This window comes from Lissotriton vulgaris, chromosome 7 (assembly GCF_964263255.1).
Source record: "Lissotriton vulgaris chromosome 7, aLisVul1.2, whole genome shotgun sequence".
Lineage (NCBI taxonomy): Eukaryota > Metazoa > Chordata > Amphibia > Caudata > Salamandridae > Lissotriton > Lissotriton vulgaris.
This window is the reverse complement of record NC_141695.1, coordinates 1,202,271,681-1,202,292,547: the sequence shown is the minus strand read 5'-3', so window position 1 is coordinate 1,202,292,547 and position 20,867 is coordinate 1,202,271,681.

Sequence of the window (20,867 nt, the reverse complement as noted above, 5' to 3'; positions counted from 1 at the left end):
AACCCCTTCCTTACCACTTACTTAATTTTTTTCTTCTCCCCAGTGTCCTGTCCATCGACTAGGTGACTGAATACCAAGCCATCCACGGAACCGGAAATACAGCAGCCCTCCTGAATCCACCCACACAGGATAGACTGGAAAAACGGGACCGGACTACAACTCCCATAAACCCTTTCTTGAGCAACTTGTTAATAAACCTAAATCCCTTTAAAGCACTCAATTGTCCTGGTCTGCTTCTCCACCACGCCACACAAAGTCTCCTAAAATTTTCCTGAAACTAATTGAAATTTGGTGTCTCCACTCCTGGAAGTGAAGATGGTGTGCTAATCATTACTGAAAAGGGTCGCTCAGAGAAACAGGGATTACCAATCATTCACCACATAAATGTGCTTTCACTGTCCCTGATCGGCATTCTGGGACTTAAAACGACATGAAACCCCGCTCATTAATGATACGTTTCATACCATGTAGTACATTATTTTGAGTAAAGAGTTGGGTAGAAATGAAGCCACAAGGAAAAAACAAAAGTGTGCACACAGAAGAACGGAGAGGAACTAAAACAATGCTTTGAGTGGTTGCATGCTTGGCTGTTGTGTGTTCCAACAGGGGTTGAGGCAAATGACCTGATTCTGAAAATAGAGGTTCCCTAATTTAGCGTTTTAAACCTCCTTTGGAGATTATTAGCGCACAGAGACTTAGGACAACACAAATTATTTGTGTGAAAAAGACTGGATATCCAACAATTCAATTTTGGAAAAGGTGATGGACAGAGTTTCTGAATGATGCAGAATACTCCTACCCAGTCAAGAGATCAGGGCTTGATCCATCACCGTTTTTTAGCTCACTGCACCATCCCAGCTTCAGAACCTGGCTATATGCAAATTAGTCTGTTCCTGTCCCAGTGCATGATGGGAACAGGGCAAACCAAACTACCAAGCCAATTCTTATACTGGGAAGGAGACAAGCTACCGGGGACCGGTTTCTGGCATTTCAGCCGTCGTCGGCCCGGCTTGCTTGAATCCTGATGGTGCAATGAGCTAGGGACTCACGTCTGAGTATACCCTCCCACACTTAGTGTGGATAAAATCAATTTTGGAAAAGGTGATGGACAGAGTTTCTGAATGATGCAGAATACTCCTACCCAGTCAAGAGATCAGGGCTTGATCCATCACCGTTTTTTAGCTCACTGCACCATCCCAGCTTCAGAACCTGGCTATATGCAAATTAGTCTGTTCCTGTCCCAGTGCATGATGGGAACAGGGCAAACCAAACTACCAAGCCAATTCTTATACTGGGAAGGAGACAAGCTACCGGGGACCGGTTTCTGGCATTTCAGCCGTCGTCGGCCCGGCTTGCTTGAATCCTGATGGTGCAATGAGCTAGGGACTCACGTCTGAGTATACCCTCCCACACTTAGTGTGGATAAAATCAATTTTGGAAAAGTCACAACTACTGATGAGAATATAAGGGATGTGTCTCTCTGTGTAATAAGGCACAAGAGGAGCTTTTTGATGGATCAAAACCTATTGATCTATTCACAGGCATGAACTGTGACACAGAACTGAGGGCTGGGCCTTTGGTGTGTTCCAGAAAGAAGTTGCATTCTTGAGCTGAAGTCAGATATTTTTCTTCATGCCAAACTCAAAGTTTCACTGAAGACAAACAATACCTGTTTTGGAATGCAGAACATGCCCTCAGAGTGCTAATTGCGGCAAAAGACGGAGTAGAAGACAATAATCATGAAGGCTGAATCACTACTTATGCTACAACATCTTTTACTGGAGTGAAACTTGATCTATCAAGGGAAGGGAAATTGATCCACTGGACTTCTTGTGCTTCCACTTGCGGCTATGTGAACGACCCAGAATGAACACTAAAGAGCTGTGAGGCTGAAGATGGGAAGGGGGAACAAGGTCAATTTGGAAAGAAAATAATAGAAATCAATGAGCTTAGTGATGTGGACAGAGGACCACCCATTTCAGCACTTGCTGCAGCACGGGGGGGGGGGGCATCACGTCTGTGGGACCCCAATTCTTCTGGGGTGGACCCATTCAGCCCAAGGCCAATGAATATCTGAGATATGGGAGACTCAGGGGCCCCTTATCACATTCTGCACGGAGGAAGGGGGGGGCATTTTGTGTTGCCTCTGACTTGCCCCCATAGGCGGTGAGGGCAAAAAAACTGCACTTACTCTGGGTTTTGTGCGGGCAATTACCGCCATCTTCTGGTAGTAACAGGCTGTACAAACAGTGTACATTGGACAATATTAACACCAGAGAAATGTGTGCAAAATCTTGTGCTAGCTTTCTTTACAACTACAAACCACCAATGATATAATGAGGTGCAAAAACATGCACGAGCCTCCAGCGCGAATGCAATGTACACCAGGATTCTTTGCACCTGTTGGTACCAAATGATCCTGTTAAAGCTTTTTAAACAGTAAATATTGAGTTCAGAACAGCGTAACTATGCAAGCATGGCTCCCACCCTGCAAGCCAGATTATTTGGTATCCTGTCTACCCATGTCTTTGTATTACAGACTGCCCTATAAGCCCCTTTTCCATATAACTGTTTTGTTACACTCAGGGGTGTAGCTATAAATAGTGCAGCAAGTGTAGTCGCACTGGGGGCCCAGCGGTCTGAGGGGGTACTGATCCCACATTAATGCTGAATTTTACTGCTCTTAGAACACTCTGTGAGGCTATTATCCTTGCGTGCATTAGGTCCCAAGGCCACAGTGACACCGATTGCACTAAACATTGTGCTTCTGAATTCGGAACTTTTACAACTGGAAAACGTTAGGAAAGGCGCACTGGCTTGGCAAGGGCAGATATCTTTAAGCCAGACCACCTCACCCGACACCTTAAAGTATACAAGGTACAGAGCGAATGCATACATGTCAACGGACCCGATTCAGGGGGGAGACTACCGGTTTTTCAAGCCATAAATGGCTTTATTTTAGCTGTCTATGGGGAATTTTCATTCTCTCGATTTTTTACTTTAAATCTCCCACGCCCCTGTCCTAAAATGTTGGCATGTATGCGAATGCCAGCATGGAGAGCGGCTCAGATAAGATAATTTGCGTAACCTTACCCTCGCGCGCGGGTGCACGCGCCTGTGTACGCTACGCAAGCGTCTGCTCTCTGGCGCAGCTGCGCACTTCCTGGCGCCCTGGCGCCTCTCCAGCACAACCGGTTTCGACCAGCTCCGTTATCGGGTGAACATTCCTCGCACAGGTCTCACCTTACACGAACACTGGACGTCTGTTTTCGGTGCTCAGGTGAGCCCAAAAAAAAGGGAAAACAGGCCCTCCTGGGCTGAACGAGAAAGGGAAACTGTACCCACGGGTGTTGGGTTCTACAATAATATCGAAGTTTCTATTATTGTCCAGCTTTTGTAAGCAGGTGTGCATTTAAGAACGATAAGTCTATTCTTCCCATTACATGCTTACCTTGACGATATTTTAGAAGTGCATATTGCGGATTCAACATAAGGTGATATTCTGTATTATTGACCTTGGTGTTATGAAATGCAACCACTGGAGAGCTCTTTTAACACTCAATGGGCACGAGGCAGCACACCGTCACCAAGTTAAAGTGTGTATACGAGTGAAACATTACACACAGAACATTAATTCGGGTATCACTTAATTTAAACAGGGAGTTGTTCACTATTGATATTTATAGACCACTTTCTCAGACTAATTGCTAGGCCTAAAGAGCTTTTCAATTGCTAAGTAGCCATCCTGTATGTATATTTTATATAGCACTTCCTAACCCAACCTAGGTCACGGAACTCTCCACTTTTCTTCAGGTTCCTGGGTGCCTTGTGTGTGTGTGGCAGAAGGTAAGTTTCCTAATAGTTTAACCCATGTGAAAAAAGGTGTAAAAGAATCAGAATAGAAAGCTGGTGCACAGGGTTGGATTGGGATAAAAATATCAGCCCACACACATCAAAAAAAGTGGCCCGCACTTGAGTATTGCCTTTCCGCAAAACACTGCTTCAGCAAAGTTTTAAGAGAAGAAAGGAGGTGGGGGGGAATGTTTTATTAACTTCACTCATATTTAAAAAATTAAAAATGAACACATTAGTTCACACTACTGAGCCTCACATGAATGCAAGTGAGACCACTTCTGCTAAGACCCCTGCCCGCTCAATCAGCATACATTAATTGGCTGGGCCAGCGATGGAAAAGGGAGTGATACCTCCGTCCGCCCATGTGCCTCTAGAAAGGCCACTTAGGCACCCACTGGCATCATCCTAACAGCACAGACAGCCCCCAGGCTGTCCAAATAAGCAGCCCACAGCTAGAACTCGGCTAACAGGCCTTCGGCCATTTCCGTAGTGCCCAGATTACCAATCAGACCTTGCTGGTGCATGACATATGCATGCAGTTGCAGACAGCTTGTGAACAGATGCAGCCACACATGCAGGTACTCACTAGCTTTGTGCACAGTTTGTTAAGTGCCCATGCTTTTTTTGAGGGCCGTGTTTAGTTTAGGGGTTACTCATTAGAGTTAGGCCTTCCATAGTTCTTAGAAATTAAATACACACCCCCAGAATTCAAGATCTCGGATTTTGAGGGATTTTGTTTCCGGTTATACTCTACCATTCAGTTGTTAGCCTTGTGGTATCCACATTTCTCGGCGTGATGAGTTTTCCAATTTAAGAATAGTGTGTGTCAGTCTGTATAGCTGTAACAAGTTTCACACCAAAGAGTATCTCAGATCTTCCTTAGGTTGGTTACAGAAGACTAGGCATCCCGTTAGAAACAATCGTTGTGAAAGGTATGTGTACCTCTATTAGCATTGTCAGAGAATTTCCTCTTGTTCTACATCATTGTGTGTAGTCTGTCATCTGTTTCAATGTCTAAAAATGAAAACTTTTTCCCTTTTATTACTTTATGTTATTGACATTTGTTAAGTGGCAGTTACACTTATTAAAACACAAAACAACTCTGCACTCAAATGCTACGGTAAATTACTAATTAATGGAAATTAGTTTCCAAAGTAAAGCCCAAAGTTTTTGAGTATACAGTACTGAGTATAAATATCAACAAATAGTATTAACATCGCCTCTCCCAAATAAATCACCTTGCCAGTTGTATTACTGGAAAAATGTTCTCCTTTTATTCTAGTTTACTTTCATAATAAAACAGCACCAAAATCGATAGCCGACGCGGCGCTTTTCTTCCCTCAGGGGACGTCTTCAAGGCTTTGAAGCGTTTGAGATATGATACGCAGGCACTTCATGTCAGGCTTACTGTGGTAAAGAAATGTTTCAATAGGTAAGACAGGATATGTATCTCCCAGGGTCACATTCTGATAACCGGTTCCAAAAGAAAAGGAGACGCAATGTTAATACTATTTGTATCTAGTTGTTGATATTTGTACTCAATACTGTATACTCAAAAACATCGGGGTTTGACTTTGGACACTACTCGCCATTAATTAGTACTTTACCGTAGCATTTGAGAGCAGAGTATTTTTGTATGTTTGGGGTTTTTTCCCATTCTTGGGAACGTAGGAGGGTCACGTCCCAGGCTCATTGCACCACATCTCTAATTTAACTGCCATCACACTAGACTGACTGGTGCAGGCTCTTAGTGCCTTGACCTTTCCCTGTGTATTTGTAACAATTACTAGCAGCCCGTCCCGACTTTGTCTGGATATGAATTGCTGCCGGCCAGTAGTATATTGTTTTGTAGGATTTCGTTTTGATAGCATTTCTTATCTGTGACAGGCCTGTGAAATGGTCCGATTCACAGTGCACTGCTGATGCACTTAAGAGTGCGCGTTCAGTAGTGTGTGAACTCGAGTTTCCCTACTTTATTTTTCCTTGCAATATTATGTAGCGCGAACTCGACAACATGGCATGAGCATAATTTACATTACAGAAGAACACATTCATTTGTGGTAGGCACGGGCAGACAAAGCAATTTGCCTGGAATCACAGGATGTTGAGCTGATGCCGAGATTCGAACGTAGCTCCCCAGCTCTAAAGTTCACAATTCTAGAACTTGTGGCGGGAGGAGTGTCTAAAAGTGTATGTCGGTGCTGGCCATCAATGAGAGAGACCTGTGCATTTTTCAAATGGGTGGTGAAAACATATGAGTATGTTGCTGGAGATGTGGGCCGCTGTGCCACCAATGTGCTTACCGGGGGAGGGATAACACCCATTATTCCGCAACTTTCTTTCCGCATACCATCACTCCGCATACTTTCATTAAGAAAGTACCATGACTCCGCAATGCCAATACAATGCATGGCATTACATTTTATATGCTTTTACCACGCATACATTTACAACAAAATTTGTTGTAAATGCATGAATGGTAAAAGCATGTTTTTTTTAATGTTTGGATAAGGTGGTTATGGGTATTGGGGTATATGTTTTTGGGGTACTGAGGTATATGTTTTGGGGTGTTTGGATATTTTAAGGGTTCAGATATAGTTTTGGGTTATGGGGTACAGGGGTAGTTTTAGGGTTAGGTATGGGTTTTGGGGTATAGGGGTATTTTTAGGGTTCAGGGCTAGGTTTGGGTTTTGGGGAATAGGGGTATTTTTAGGGTTCAGGGGTAGGGTTGGGTTTTGGGGTATAGGGGTATTTTTAGGGTTCAGGGGTAGGTTTGGGTTTTGGGGTACTGGGGTATTCTAAGGGTTCAGGGCTAGGTTTGGGTTTTGAGGTACAGGGGTATTTTAGGGTTATGGGGTAGGTTTGGGTTTTGGGGTACAGGGGTATTTTAGGGTTCAGGGGTAGGTTTGGGGGTAAAGTGGTATTTTTAGGGTTCAGGGCTAGGTTTGGGTTTTGGGGTACAGGGGTATTTTTAGGATTCAGGGGTAGGTTTGGGGTTTGAGGTACAGGGGTATTTATAGGGTTCAGGGCTAGGTTTGGGTTTTGGGTTACAGGGGTATTTTTAGGGTTTAGGGATAGGTTTGGGTTTTGGGGTACAGGGTTTATTTATAGGGTTAAGATGGGTTAGTGTTTAAGGGTGTTGGAGTATTTTAAGGAGTAAGGGTGGGTTATGATTATGGGGTGCAGGGGTATTTAAAGGGAGCAGGGTGGGATTAGCACACCATATGAGACATGGCATGAAGGGAGTGACGTACCACACGCCCCCAACGTTTGTCACGCCCCAGCACATGTCCACAGCACAACGCAGACACACCCACAAGGGACTACTTTGCTGGCACGGTTCTTTTACCTTTTAAATGTATATGGTGGGCGTCTGCATAGCCTATGTCCTTCGGCTGCAACTGCCCTTTCCAACGCTGTATTAGGTGTTGTGATTGGTGCTGTGGTTCCTGAGATTACCCGCCTCAAAGGTTTGGGCTCTCTCTTTATTATATTAAGTATGGATTACCACGCATACATTTACAATGAAATTCGTTGTAAATGCATGAATGTTAAAAGCCCTTTTTTCAAAAAAAATGTTTGGATAAGGTAAGTATGGGTTTAGGGGTATATGTTTTGGGGTACTGAGGTATATGTTTTGGGGTGTTTGGGTATTTTAAGGGTTCAGATATAGTTTTGGGTTATGGGGTATAGAGGTAGTTTTAGGGTTTAGGGATAGGTATGGGTTTTGTGATACAGGGGTATTTTTAGGGATCAGGGCTTGGTTTGGGTTTTGGGGTACAGGGGTATTCTAAGGGTTCAGGGCTACGTTTGGGTTTTGGGGTACAGGGGTATTTTTAGGGTTCAGGGCTAGGTTTGGATTTTGGGGTACAGGGGTATTTTAGGGATCAGGGCTAGGTTTGGTTTTGGGGTACAGGGGTATTCTAAGGGTTCAGGGCTACGTTTGGGTTTTGGGGTACAGGGGTATTTTTAGGGTTCAGGGCTAGGTTTGGGTTTTGGGGTACAGGGGTATTTTAGGGTTCAGGGGGAGGTTTGGGTTTTGGGGTACAGGGTTATTTTTAGGGTTCAGAACTAGGTTTGGGTTTTGGGGTACAGGGGTATTTTTAGGGTCCAGGGGTAGGTTTGGGTTTTGGGGTACAGGGGTATTTTAAGGGTTCAGGGCTAGGTTTGGGTTTTGGGGTACAGGGGTATTTTAGGCTTTAGGGGTAGGTTTGGGGGTACCGTGGTATTTTTAGGGTTCAGGGCTAGGTTTGGGTTTTGGGGTAAAGGGGTATTTTTAGGGTTCAGGGGTAGGTTTGGGGTTTGAGGTACAGGGGTATTTATAGGGTCCAGGGCTAGGTTCGGGTTTTGGGTAACAGGGGTATTTTTAGGGTTTAGGGATAGGTTTGGGTTTTGGGGTACAGGGTATATTTATAGGGTTAAGATGGGTTCGTGTTTAAGGGTGTTGGGGTATTTTAAGGAGTAAGGGTGGGTTATGATTATGGGGTGCAGGGGTATTTAAAGGGAGCAGGGTGGGATTAGCACACAATATGAGACATGGCATGAAGGGTGTTTGTCACGCCCACAGCACAACGCAGACACGCTCACAAGGGACTACTTTGCTGGCACGGTTCTTTTACCTTTTAAATGTATATGGTGGGCGCCTGCCTAGCCTATGTCCTTCTGCTGCAACTGCCCTTTCCAACGCTGTATTGGGTGTTGTGATTGGTGTTGTGGTTCCTGAGATTACCCGCCTCAAAGGTTTGGGCTCTCTCTTTATTATATTAGTATGGATTATTGCACACTATTGCTTTCTCAATCTGGGCACCCATTTGTTTGGTTCGGTGAGTCATGATTTAATTGTGTGTTGTACTTGGTTGTGTAAGATCACTTGAGAGTGTGTCATTTGCTAAATTTCAGAGAGGTTTCAAAATACCTTGTGTGCCAATAAAACGAGTTTGGTCTTGGGAGATTTTTGTGAGGTGTTCTGTGCCTCAATTGGTGTGCAGAAGAGCTTTTCTTTTTTTTTCCTTTGGATTGAGTGGTTAATTGTCCATTGCCTGGGCGGGGAAGAGACTTTTCTATTTATGCATGACAATATAGGTAGGTAATTATATTGTTGTGTAATGTGCATGAAGGTGTGATATATTTATTCTATCTAAGGCGTGTTGTGAAAATTACAATTTGAAGGTGTGCCTTCAATGAGTGTGCGTTATAAGGTTGTTGAGATGAATAAGCTATTTAACTTCCGATGACTCCTAGGCATGACCTAACCAATGGGGTAAAAGTTCCCGGGGCCTACCCTACCCACTTTTGCAGTAGTTGCAGATTACCTTATGATAAACAGGCCATTTCTCAGGGCATTTTCAAGATGATGAAAGTTTTTGCCCACACTAAACGTGTGCGCTGGGGGGTCTGTTTAGGGTGTATACCATGGTAATCCTAGGGTCCTCCTACATCCAGCACTAAAATCCAGGTTGAGCCTGGCACTGCCCCACAATAAATCCAGAGGTAGAAGTCTTGTAGAACAAATGCAGGGTTCTTCAGCAACCAGACAGAGTTTCCACAATAATTGTCTTGGCATCCCCTTCTATGCAATTCAAGTGTACCCCATGTTTTATGTGTGATTCACCACACCTGTCAAGCTGGATTTGACACTGTGCTGTCAAAAGGAGGTCCACAGCCCCCACCCTGCATATTTTGTTGAGTTCAGAGGCGTCATATGTGCCCATTCAGGTCAGCCTGTTTTTTGCTTCTATGGGGCATTTCACACCCATTTCATAACTATGAGGATGAGAGCTGATAGAGGATATGCTAATTGGCCATCTGACAGTTTAGACAGGTGAAGGGTAGCTTTCTAAAAGTAAATATTCCTTAATTATTCAAAAAATCTGACTTCACCATTGAATTGTTTTTAATGATTGATAAAAATAGTTGTTTATTTTTGTAGTTCACATTCTTGAGAAACAGTATTAGTATTTTAATTTGTTCTCTGGTTTTCTGCACAGGACAGCTTGGTTTGGCACATTGAAACAGCTTTTTGCTGTTTGTCACTGGAGGGACATGGTAGCATTAAATGTCTACATGTCCTACTTTTAAATACCATGCACCCTGCCTTGTTGGCTACAAGGCAGAAATATGGGTGATTTACCATGATTTAAAAGGCAGGTTTTTACAGGTCTAAAGGGATTCGTTTAACAGGTAGCACTGTAGGTTTACATTGCAACAGTCAAGATACACAGGGTAGGCCTCAAGCTATGTTTGCACTGCCACTATAGTGATGGCACAATAAGTGCTGCAGCTCGCTAGTAGCATTTAACTTCCATGCCCCAAGTGCACTCTCTACACCATATAGTAGGGACGAATAGGCAAGATTGATTTGCCAATTAGGAATAAGCCAAGTCCACCACGTTTAAAGGTGAAGCACGCGCATTTTACCTCTGGCATCAGGGGTAAGGTGCGCAGAGTTCAAAAGAAAGAAAAAAGCAAAAGGCAAAACAGGGGGACTGTAGAAAAGGCACATTTCCTTCATGGGTTTTGATGGCCAATTTCATACAAAATTGACTCCATCAAAGATCAAATTCCCTTTCCCTGGTGATTCCTTTCCAATTAGCTGTTTTTATGCTGCCTTAAATACCCCCATATTTATGTTTCTTTGACAGCTGCAACTAGGGCCGGTCTTCAATTAACAAAGGGCTATGTACAACGTTGCAATCAATGTGGCCTGGTCCTCAACCACGTATTGCCTCCACAGTCAGGTAGATCTATTGGAGTCAAACAGGAGTGTGGCTTGTAGCAGTTAGAGGTCTCAGCCTTCACAACTCTCAGCAAATTACAATGTTACACAGAACGGAGTAGTTATCAGTGCTTTTTGTGTTCGGAGTAGAGTGATCAAACTTTGCTGTGTGACTACCACTCAATTTAGGATGTGACCAATCCTAAACTATGTTGCTGCAATGCTTAAAGAATTATAAAACCAAGAGTAGCAATACAAAGTAGCCAGAGTTTTGCACCACATACTCTTCCCACCCACAGTCTCCCCAAAGAATTACCGAGAGGGGAAATGTTAATAGGGGTTGCAGGTGAAACTCTGTGGGTCCACTGAGAAAAGAGCAATTACCAGGGCAAACTTTTAATCCTTGGTCAGATTCCCTTTTAATTCCTCATTCTCACCCAGAGTTACAAGTTTTTCCCACCTCTTCAACAGCTGGAGTCCCCATTTGAAACTTCTATTTACAGCCCTATTGGTATTAACCCTTTCAATACTCATGACTAGCTCAGCTCGTCATGATGCACAGTTGAGCTGTGCTGATGACGAGCTGAGCTCGTCATGACACCAGCAAAATGGTAATTTTCAGCACAGGAGGGGGAAAACGCCTAGCAGCCAAGGTGTTAAAAGGGACTTTGTAATTGTAGACAAAGTGGTTTATAACAGGGGTCTCACTGGCATCTTGTGATTGGTGCAGACAAAAAATATTACAGTTCTGCACCCTGCAGAGCTCAAATTAGAAACCCTTTCGTAGAATGCCAATCAAACCCAGTAAACTTATGTCACACTATCTTCCTATGGTAAAGGTATAGAATTGTACAAGATGCCCAAGGAGTCAAAAACGTGGGTCAATAAACTACAGGAGTGCTCCACTTTCTGGTGTTATCATAGGTACCATATTTCTCTCTGTTAATAGATAGTAAACTTTTTAAGATTCTTCCCCATTTTCCTGGAACCTCTCTCCATATAGAGTTGGTGTTACCCAGTTTACTTATTCAACCTAGCCGGTCCATTCATAGTTATCTAAACTGTAATTTATACACCTAAAATAGGAAATCCAATGAATATCATGACCTGGACATTTCCCTCTTCTTCTGTTGTCTGTCCTGCCTTTTTAGGTCTCGGCCTAATACAGCGCATGCGCTGATCTTGCGAGACATTTAGAAGTTGCTTTGAAAAGTGCTACTTTCCAGGCTACCAGCTTACTATCACGCACACAAGCGCGCGTGTGACATGCACAGCTGCCATTTGGCAGCTTTTATTGCGCGTGTGAAGGCCCTCCCTCACCACGCGCACCTCGCTTCAATGCCTGCGTCACTCTGCTGGCCTTCACGTCCGTCCTTTCTCTCACACTCGGCTCCAGCACTTTGCCCTTCCCCCTTCCCCACCACAGAGCGCGTCTTGTTGGTCAATATTAGCACTGCCTAACTTAATTTTGTTTAACACTATCGCTCTCCTGACATCTAGTTGTAATATTGTATTGCAGCAATCACACAACTGCAAAACGTTTATGGGCCTGTGATGACGAATGCTACATCAACAGGTGAGCACGCGTTCCCTTGTTGGAATTACTTTTAACATTAGAATGGATTTACAAACTCATAAAAAAAGTTTTGGTTGCAAAACATGTAGGTGCACAAGACACGGCATAATCAATTTTTAACTAAGGACACACATTGCTGTTGCTTGTGTGTTTCCTTGATAACACCAATGATGTACAACTTGACGGTGCTTACTTCAACATAAACCATTCATTTGTACTTTCCAAAAGGTTGGATCGGGGTACATTTTCTGAGCTATTTTCACCTGGACCTAAACAGCAACGCGATCCTTAAGTAAGCGCGGTGGCTTCAAGCATGGAACTATGGTTTATTAGCAGCATAACAGAAGCTGTCCATGAAACCACTAGAAATAAAAAAAAATGTAAACAAAAACCTACAATAGACGGCACTTTACACTAATAACTAGCAAAGTGCATATTTTGTTCAATTTGCATTGGGTTTTAGGTGGAAATGCTAAGTATATTGGAGGCGCCGTGTTAACCGCTCCTCTAAGCGGGCCATGCAAGACTTCTCCCTCACAGCCTCCCCTCCCTCGCATGCTCCTTTCGTGGCTTTTCTACAGCTCCCCACCCTGCTCCTCCTCAAGGATTCCCCACGTTGCCTCTGTCTGAGGCTCGCATCTCCCTCCATTAAATGTGCCTACCGCCGTCTTTTCTCTCCAGCCCTGCCCGTCTTGATTTTATTTAAGGCAGAGGCAAGCATTATGCTATCTTTTCTTGACTTTAATTGAATAGCAGCCAAGAAAAAACTACAACTCCCAGCATGCTTAGAGCCGAGACTACAATATGCTGCCACAAAGCGTAAACACCCAATCATAAATAAGCTGCTCCATAAATATTTTGACTGGGGAAACAAGTCCTCTTTTCCTGCAGAAGCAGTTAAGGATATTGAAACATTGGAACTGTATTCGTAACAGTAGAAACAGCCAAAAATAGTGTGTAACGTTATTTAGGACAGTCCTTAAGACAACAAAATGTGGGAACAGTAATTTAAAGTCACTATCATAATACACATGCCTATACTTGTTTCATTAGCTTGTGTCATTGTCCGTTGTTCACTGTGGCTTTCCATTAGTAAATAGGCTTAATATTCCCTCCTTAGTACCACCTTTTCCCATTTGTAAGCTCCCATTAGGACATCCCGTGTTACGTGTGTTGTTGCTCGGTAGGCTTTATTTACAGCCTCTGAGGACTATTTACTCAAAGAGCTTTGTCCTGCCTGCTGTTGCCCGCAGGGAAAGGCAAGACACGCTCTCTCGTAATGAATTTTCAACACAATAGGTTTTGTGTTTGTGAGAGTTAATGCCAATAGCTCAAACTCTAATAAATGCGAGACCTATTGCATTGCAAATGCTTGTTTCCATTTCATATTGAAGCTTGGTCTGCTGCTGTCCATGTGATGCGCCTATATGAGAGAAATTGCACTACAGCTTAATGCGCTGAATATTGTGTAAAGAAAGCTTGCACTGCTTTTGCCTTTGTAGCACTTACTGGGCCCGGATGACACCAAAAGTAGTACCTTCACACCCGTCTACATATATTCCTACCCACTGGTGTATATGTCTGACTTTCAGAAACTCAAACATTCCCATTAATACATCTGCAAACAAGTAACAGTCGTCTGAGCTTTCTAGGTGTACCACTAGGAAAGTAATTCGACCTATCTTGTGCTCCAAGTACAGAGTTGTAGGCAGAGTACATACAACTCCACACTGGCGAAAGGCAACTGTATATGTAAAAAAAAAAAAATTGCCCTTGGGGGAAACATTTCCCAGTTGAGAATCCCCCTTCAACACACCCTGGAAGGAGTATTAACCTTGCCCATTAGTAGAGCAAATCACAATCATTTTCAGGGTTGGAAAAGGTCAGAAGAGTTTGTGGATAGTAACAAACTCTTAGAGCAAGCTAGGTATGTATCCACACACTGAAGGGGTTACTACTGCTTATTGTATGCAGCCAGAAAAACTAGTGCCTGCCAGTTATCTTTCTATAGATGACAAACAGACTTAAGTCATTTTCAGCCATACGCTTTGCAACTCTAAATGCTTTGTAAATCAGATGCATTTTGTCTAAATGAAGCTGGGACCATTACTGTAGGTGCTGTTCCAGTCATATGTAAGGGAAGCGATGTGAATCAACTTCTCATCATCAACTTCTCATCACAGCCGAAGAACAAAGCCAGACTTTGTGGCCTGCCATCACCGCAGTCGAAAGCGTTGCTACTATGAAGACCATCCACTCGAGGGCCCCATCTGACCGATGTCCCCACCAGGCCTTCACCAAAGGACTTGGACTGATCAGCGAAGCACTAACACCCAGCCTCAATGGAATCTGCAACATCCCATACACCCGGTAACATGCCATCATCACACCCCTGCTCAAGAAACCATCCACTGATCCAGTCATGCTTTCCAACTACAGACCCATATTCCTCCTAATATGCTTGGTAAAAGTCTTAAAAATACAAATCAAACTATGCTTAATTAACCACCTCCGCAACCACCATCTCCTTGACACCATGCAGTGTGGATTCAGGCCCAACCACACTACAGAAACAGCACTCATTGCCACCACAGCCAATTTCCACATGATTCTTGACAGAGGAAGCACAGCAACCCTCAATCTTCTGGACCTCTCTGCAGCATTTGCCACAATCTCACACCCCATTGTCATAGGCACTGGTATGATATTAGCAACCAAGTACCCTTCTCCGCTGGCTCTGCTTCTTAAGAGAAGAAACAAGCTGTCAGCTTGGCACCTTACTCCTCAGAAGCCTGCAAACTCATCTGTAGAGTGCTTCAAGGTTTTAGCACCCAGTGCATACATGATCCCTCTAGCCAACATCACCTGCACACACATCAACATTCTTTCCTACGCTAACACGCAACTCATACTCTCCCTCTTGGACAAGACCTCCCACCCCAGCACTTAAAACAAGTTCACTGCATGCATGACCGAAGTAACTAACTGGATGAAAGCCAACTGTCTCAATCTCAACGCTGACAAGACTAATAGTGATCTTCAGCAAGAACACCTCCCCATAGGACTCCAACTGGGGGCTGGCCGAACTTGGACCCATACCCTGAATCAATGCCAGCAACCGCAGAATAACCATACACAGCAACCCGGAAATGACTGCACAAGTCAACATCGTCACTTCATCCTGCTTCTACACATGGAGGAAGATCTTCAAATTCACATTCTAGTCACCAGCAAGATTGACTACAGTAACAGCCCTCTATGCCAGGATCACCAAACAACTCACTAGAACACTACAAACCATCCAAAATCCAGCAGTCATACTAATCCTCAACCTACCACACAAAATTCCCAGCACACCTCAGGGAGTTCCACAGGCTCCTGATACACAAAAGGGCCCATTTGAAGCTTCTCACAAACATTCAAGGCACTACACAACTTGGACCCCACTGTCTTATAAGTTGCATCTCCTTTCACAAACCACCCAGACAACTTTGCGCCGCAGGACTCTTCGAATACATCCCACGTATACACCGAACCAGATCAGGAGGATAGGCATGCTCTTACATCACTCCTGAAGCGTGGCTCAGCCTCCCACTCCACATCAGAGCCTCCTCCTCTCTTCTTGAATCCCACAAGCAGCTGAAGGCCGGGCTTTTCAATTAACCAAACTACTTAGGCAGGGATAGACGCGCGCACCCACACCCCCCTGCTCAGCACCAGAATACCCTCATGGGTGATAGTATGCTTTACAAATATGCATAACATGGCATTAGCTAGTAAGGCCAAGCTGTTCTGTTTACTCATTACCCCAGTGGTCACTGACTGTGGAGGCCTGTTTTGCAGCAGTGCATGAGAAAGTTGGAGGCGCCCAACATTCAGCGCGTGGCTGGTTTTGGTATTTCCATAGTAAACCAGACCATGGAGACATCCTCTGCAGCTTGCAACCTTGCTGTGACTTAACATTTGTTTAATACTTATTAACTCCTTTCCCAAGGTGAAATCGGGCCACCGATTAATCATGGTGGAAGGGAAAAAAAAGGGTTCTAAAAATATCACAACAAGCCCTGGCATCATGCAAATACCTGTTATCAGTGATAGTACAAACATGGAGCATGATGCATTAGACCAGGGGGACACTATACAACCGACAGGGGGCCACTTAACTAAAGGGGTTACGGAAGGGATTGTGAATATTGAGACAAACATTTTTGACACACTAAAACTCTTATTACGTCCACTTGAGGAGAGGTTGAGCAAGGTAGAGACCTATCTAAAACTGATTGAGAGGGACATCAAGGGAATCGCTGAATCCTCCCTAAAAAATGCCAACCCCACTGACCTCACACACTACCACACACTACCGAAGGCCAGGGTCACTAAAACTGCAGAGGCATCAGCGGTACCGGAGGACCCACCAGTACCGAAAATTACTGAGGGGATTCCTGAGGCAGCCAAAGACAAGGATGTAATGGAACCTAAAACAAGCAAGCCAAATAAAAATAGTGTACCACAGGATAGTAATGGCAAAAATTATAGCGCATAAAGCACTACAAAGACCATTAATCTCCCCCCAGAAGTTTGCCCATTTGTGGTTATTCTGGCTGGAGTGCTGGAATTGGGCAAACATGAGGTAGAAACCTCTGCAACCCTATGGAACAGGGTTGTTCAATGGTTGGATGTAATAGACCACTACCCCCGCATATGATGGGTAGAATCCTTACCATCAGGCGAGTACCTTGGGTGGGGCATTTGGCAAAAAATATAAACTGGGATTGTATAATAATCAATTTTGACAATCCTAGAGTAGTGAAACATATCTGCAACTGGAGGTACCCTAGTTTAGGCACCACTATTCGTCCTTTTCAACTGACCTATTTCTACCCACCAGGCCATTCCTCATCTAGGGCAGATGGTTGGACAATGGTGCAATGAAATGGGAGGGTGCCACGAGGTGGAGGCTGGTTAATGCCGCCTCTACATTTAGATTATATTTCCACCAACAACCGCTTCAATTGCTTAGATGCAGTGGATTGACTGCAAGACACCCTTCCCCCTCTTCCCTCACTGTCACCACGTCAAGAGACTGTAGAACAGGTATTCGAATATCATAGAGTACCCAATTTAAAAGTGGTAGGAATCAGGGACACTAATGACGTAGTACGTCCTAGTACAAATCAGGCAGTTGATCAAATGTGGATCACTGTCACCACAGATCAGCAGGTCATAGCCTTAAAGACAGAAACAGTCTGTACAGACCTACCAGTAGTGGGTAGGTATGACAGTTCTTGAATAGGGGCAATTAGAAGCCCAACGACACCTCCACCATCGAGTAGTAGTGGCACAAACGAAGGGTTGATTTTAGTTAAAGTAGTCTCATGGAATGTAGCAGGAGTGAGTACAAAAACAAGTGACCCTGAATGGAACAATTATATGAATACCTTTGATATCTGCGTTTTGCAGGAAACTTGGGCTACAAATCAAATACACAGAGTTGGATATAAAACATCAGATAGACGCAGTTCCATCAACCAGAGGACGCGCCTCAGGTGGCGTATTAATATGGGTCAGTGTATCTATTAATATTGGCATAACATTTTTTAATATTGACTCTTGATTTACTTGGCCTGGAAATTATCACTGATGATAAAAGGGTGATTTATCTTATTAATGTCTACAATAGACCATGTCCATCCTATAAGGAGTCACCATGCATTGATAAATTAGAGATTCTTATGGACACTTTGGGTCCAGAAGCAAGTGTAATTATATGTGGTGACATGAATTGTAATTTCGAACCTATTATAGGCATGTATAAATTGTATGAAGCAGATGCTGCTAATGGAATACCTTCTTTAGTAATGGGGCGGCTGCCGGAACCACCCTAGCTCTTCAGATTACAAGGTTACTCACAAGTCAAGAACTGAGGGCATGTAATGGGCGCCTGCCATCCGATAGCCCAAAAGCACCCACCTTCAAGAGGCGTACATGTGAAAGTAAAATAGATTATGTCATTGTCTCATTTGATCTATGGCCATATACAAAAGACCTGAAGAAGGTTAAGGAAAGATTTGATAGCGATCACCGCCCCCTTGAAACTAGCTTTTTACAGAGTTTACTAAAGGGGTCGGAAGTTAGCGAGGGAGGTCAAAGCCAAATGCAACCACCCACGATAGACAACATTATTCTTAGTAATAACCTACGGTCTGTGAAATGGGCATACATCTTGGGAAAAGAAGAGTTATTTGTCAATATTTATTGTTCTCTTGCAAATACATTTGATTCATATAACCCTGTTGAATGCGAATCAGGTGAATTTATTAAACTGCACAAAGCCTTTAATAAACTATTAGAACTTATGACAAAAAAGCCAAAAAAAGGGACTGGTGTAGTGAATGCATTGCCTGCTGGCAAACCCTGGTTTAGTAAAGAATGCCGTGTCGCAAAATACACACTGATTGACGCACTTAAAACAATAGGTGCTCTAGTAGTAAAAGAAAAAAGGAAATTATATAACAAAGTATTGGCAAAAGCAAAGTCTTCCTGGGACGAAGAACTCTGGTCCAGTTTGTTGTCAGTGGCTAAGACAAAGGACCAGAAGTTATTCTGGGAAATAGTAGCTAAGGGAAATAAATTTTTAAAAAGGGGGACAGAAGCGATCCAGCTAATTACCGCCCCATAAGTCTTTTAGATATAACCCCAAAAACATATGCCAGGCACATATTAAACCGTATTAATGCATGGTACCCTATACAAAGGCAACCAGAGGTGTGAGGCTTCAGCACTTCCATGTCACCATCTAGATTGAAAGTGTGGCCTCACCTAAAGGATTCTCTTCACATTTCACAACAAAATCAGTAATACCACAATTCACTACACCCATCTATCAAAGATAAGTGCTTCAGGAAGTCTAACCAGTAGCCCCTGACAGGCTTCATTGATTTTCTAGAGATCCCATGCTCACCTCAATGTCTATCTCCACCCAGAGGATTGCAGGCAATACAATGCCACTGTATGGGCCCTCCATCTTGTGCCATGTCAAATTAAAGGTATCCTAAATGGATCCCAATGTGCTTTAATACTGTGAGCCAAGCTTTAGGCTAGACATCAGTAAACCTAGGTTTCAAAATCTCCTTTCAATCTTTACATCAAGCCATTACTTTATACTTCCAACCCAAGCGGACTAGCTCTTCTTGCTGAAGTCGTGGACTACAGGTAATGTGATGTGGACAGACTGTTTGCCTAGCTCTAGCACCCAAAGTACCTAATCGAGCACTTTTGTCACATGCAAATAATTAGGTTTCTACAGTCATTATCCTCAAAATACACACTACCTCGTTAGACATCCTCTATATTGCTAAAATCTAGCATGAATAACTGATGTTTACTTTTAACGGTCACCTCTTCATTTTCCTTTCGAAAAGGGTTCTATCCTTCTCCATCCTGTGCATGCCCCCTCTCTAGGTCACCGATATTGGCCTTTATTTCTATAAATTTAGTTCTGTAAATTGCCCAAAACTACTTAAAATCACAACCTTTCCTTTTTGAGAAAGTGATACACTGCAACCTAACATTGCCTAATTTCCTGCAGTTTATCTATTAATCTCACCAAACATCTAGATTATGCACTTACACCTGTTTTGTCAACAATGATCACACCTAACCCCGTCTACTTTAATCTACCACAAAGAAACTGGAGTGAATGCATGTTATGATTTGCTTGAGAGCACCATCCCAATAACTAACAATAGCCAGTTGCAATGGCCTAACCATTAAAATCGTTTTTGGAGCAGTATGCTGCCCTGCATAAAGTGCCTTTTCAGGGGTATTAAGCTCTATATAAATGCAATTACAATAGGGTGTGTAGGCTGTAGTTGTCCATGTGTTTACAAAGTGGAACCTTTGGGTTTTAATGTGTCCATTAATTACGTTTGGTTTTGTTAACCCCCATTACTACGTTGCTTCATGCTTTACCTGTTTCTCTCGGGCTTCATCTCTTTGCAAGTGTATTGTGGCTTGCAGCTAGCTAGCTTGGGTGTTCCAGAGCTTCAACCTAGGTTGGGGCCTGGGGTATAGTGGCGCTGGTTTCTGTTTGGCAGGCTCTTATTCATTCGCATTAAGTGTGTGTGTAACTACCAAATCTCTTCAGACACTAACATTAAAAGGGATATTTCCAACAAAATATTTCATTCAGCTCAGCATTGTGATGGCAGATGGGAAGTAACAATATGTAGATCAATCTTAGCCCTAATCTATGAATTAAGTGCGGTTCTGCTCTAGCTGCTGGGCCAAATGGCTTCTGCAACTGGGTACACAAGCAACCCCGACCCAGGAGGGGCTCCGCAAATGATTCAAGTGCCAACATTTGACCGTCGGTGCAAATCATTCCATTACCAGGGTCCTAAGGAAAGATAGGACCCCTAACAGTGTTTGGGGGGGGGGGGGGGAGGAGCACACCCACATGGTCCCCCCATCACTGTTACTACACTCCATCTACGCCATTGAATCTGTCCACTGTTGGGTTACATCTCTTTATCCCATGGAGCCTGGGTTCTTTTGCCAGCACTCTTTTTCCCCCAAGCCACTGGTGGCCAACTAGTTCAAGTGAGATTCTGAAAGAAGGGATTTATATTACCTACGGTTTTGAGAAATACTAGACTCCTGTTGCTGTAATGATTTTGTTCTGGAATATTGCCAGGCATTTCTGATATTATAAATGGGAGG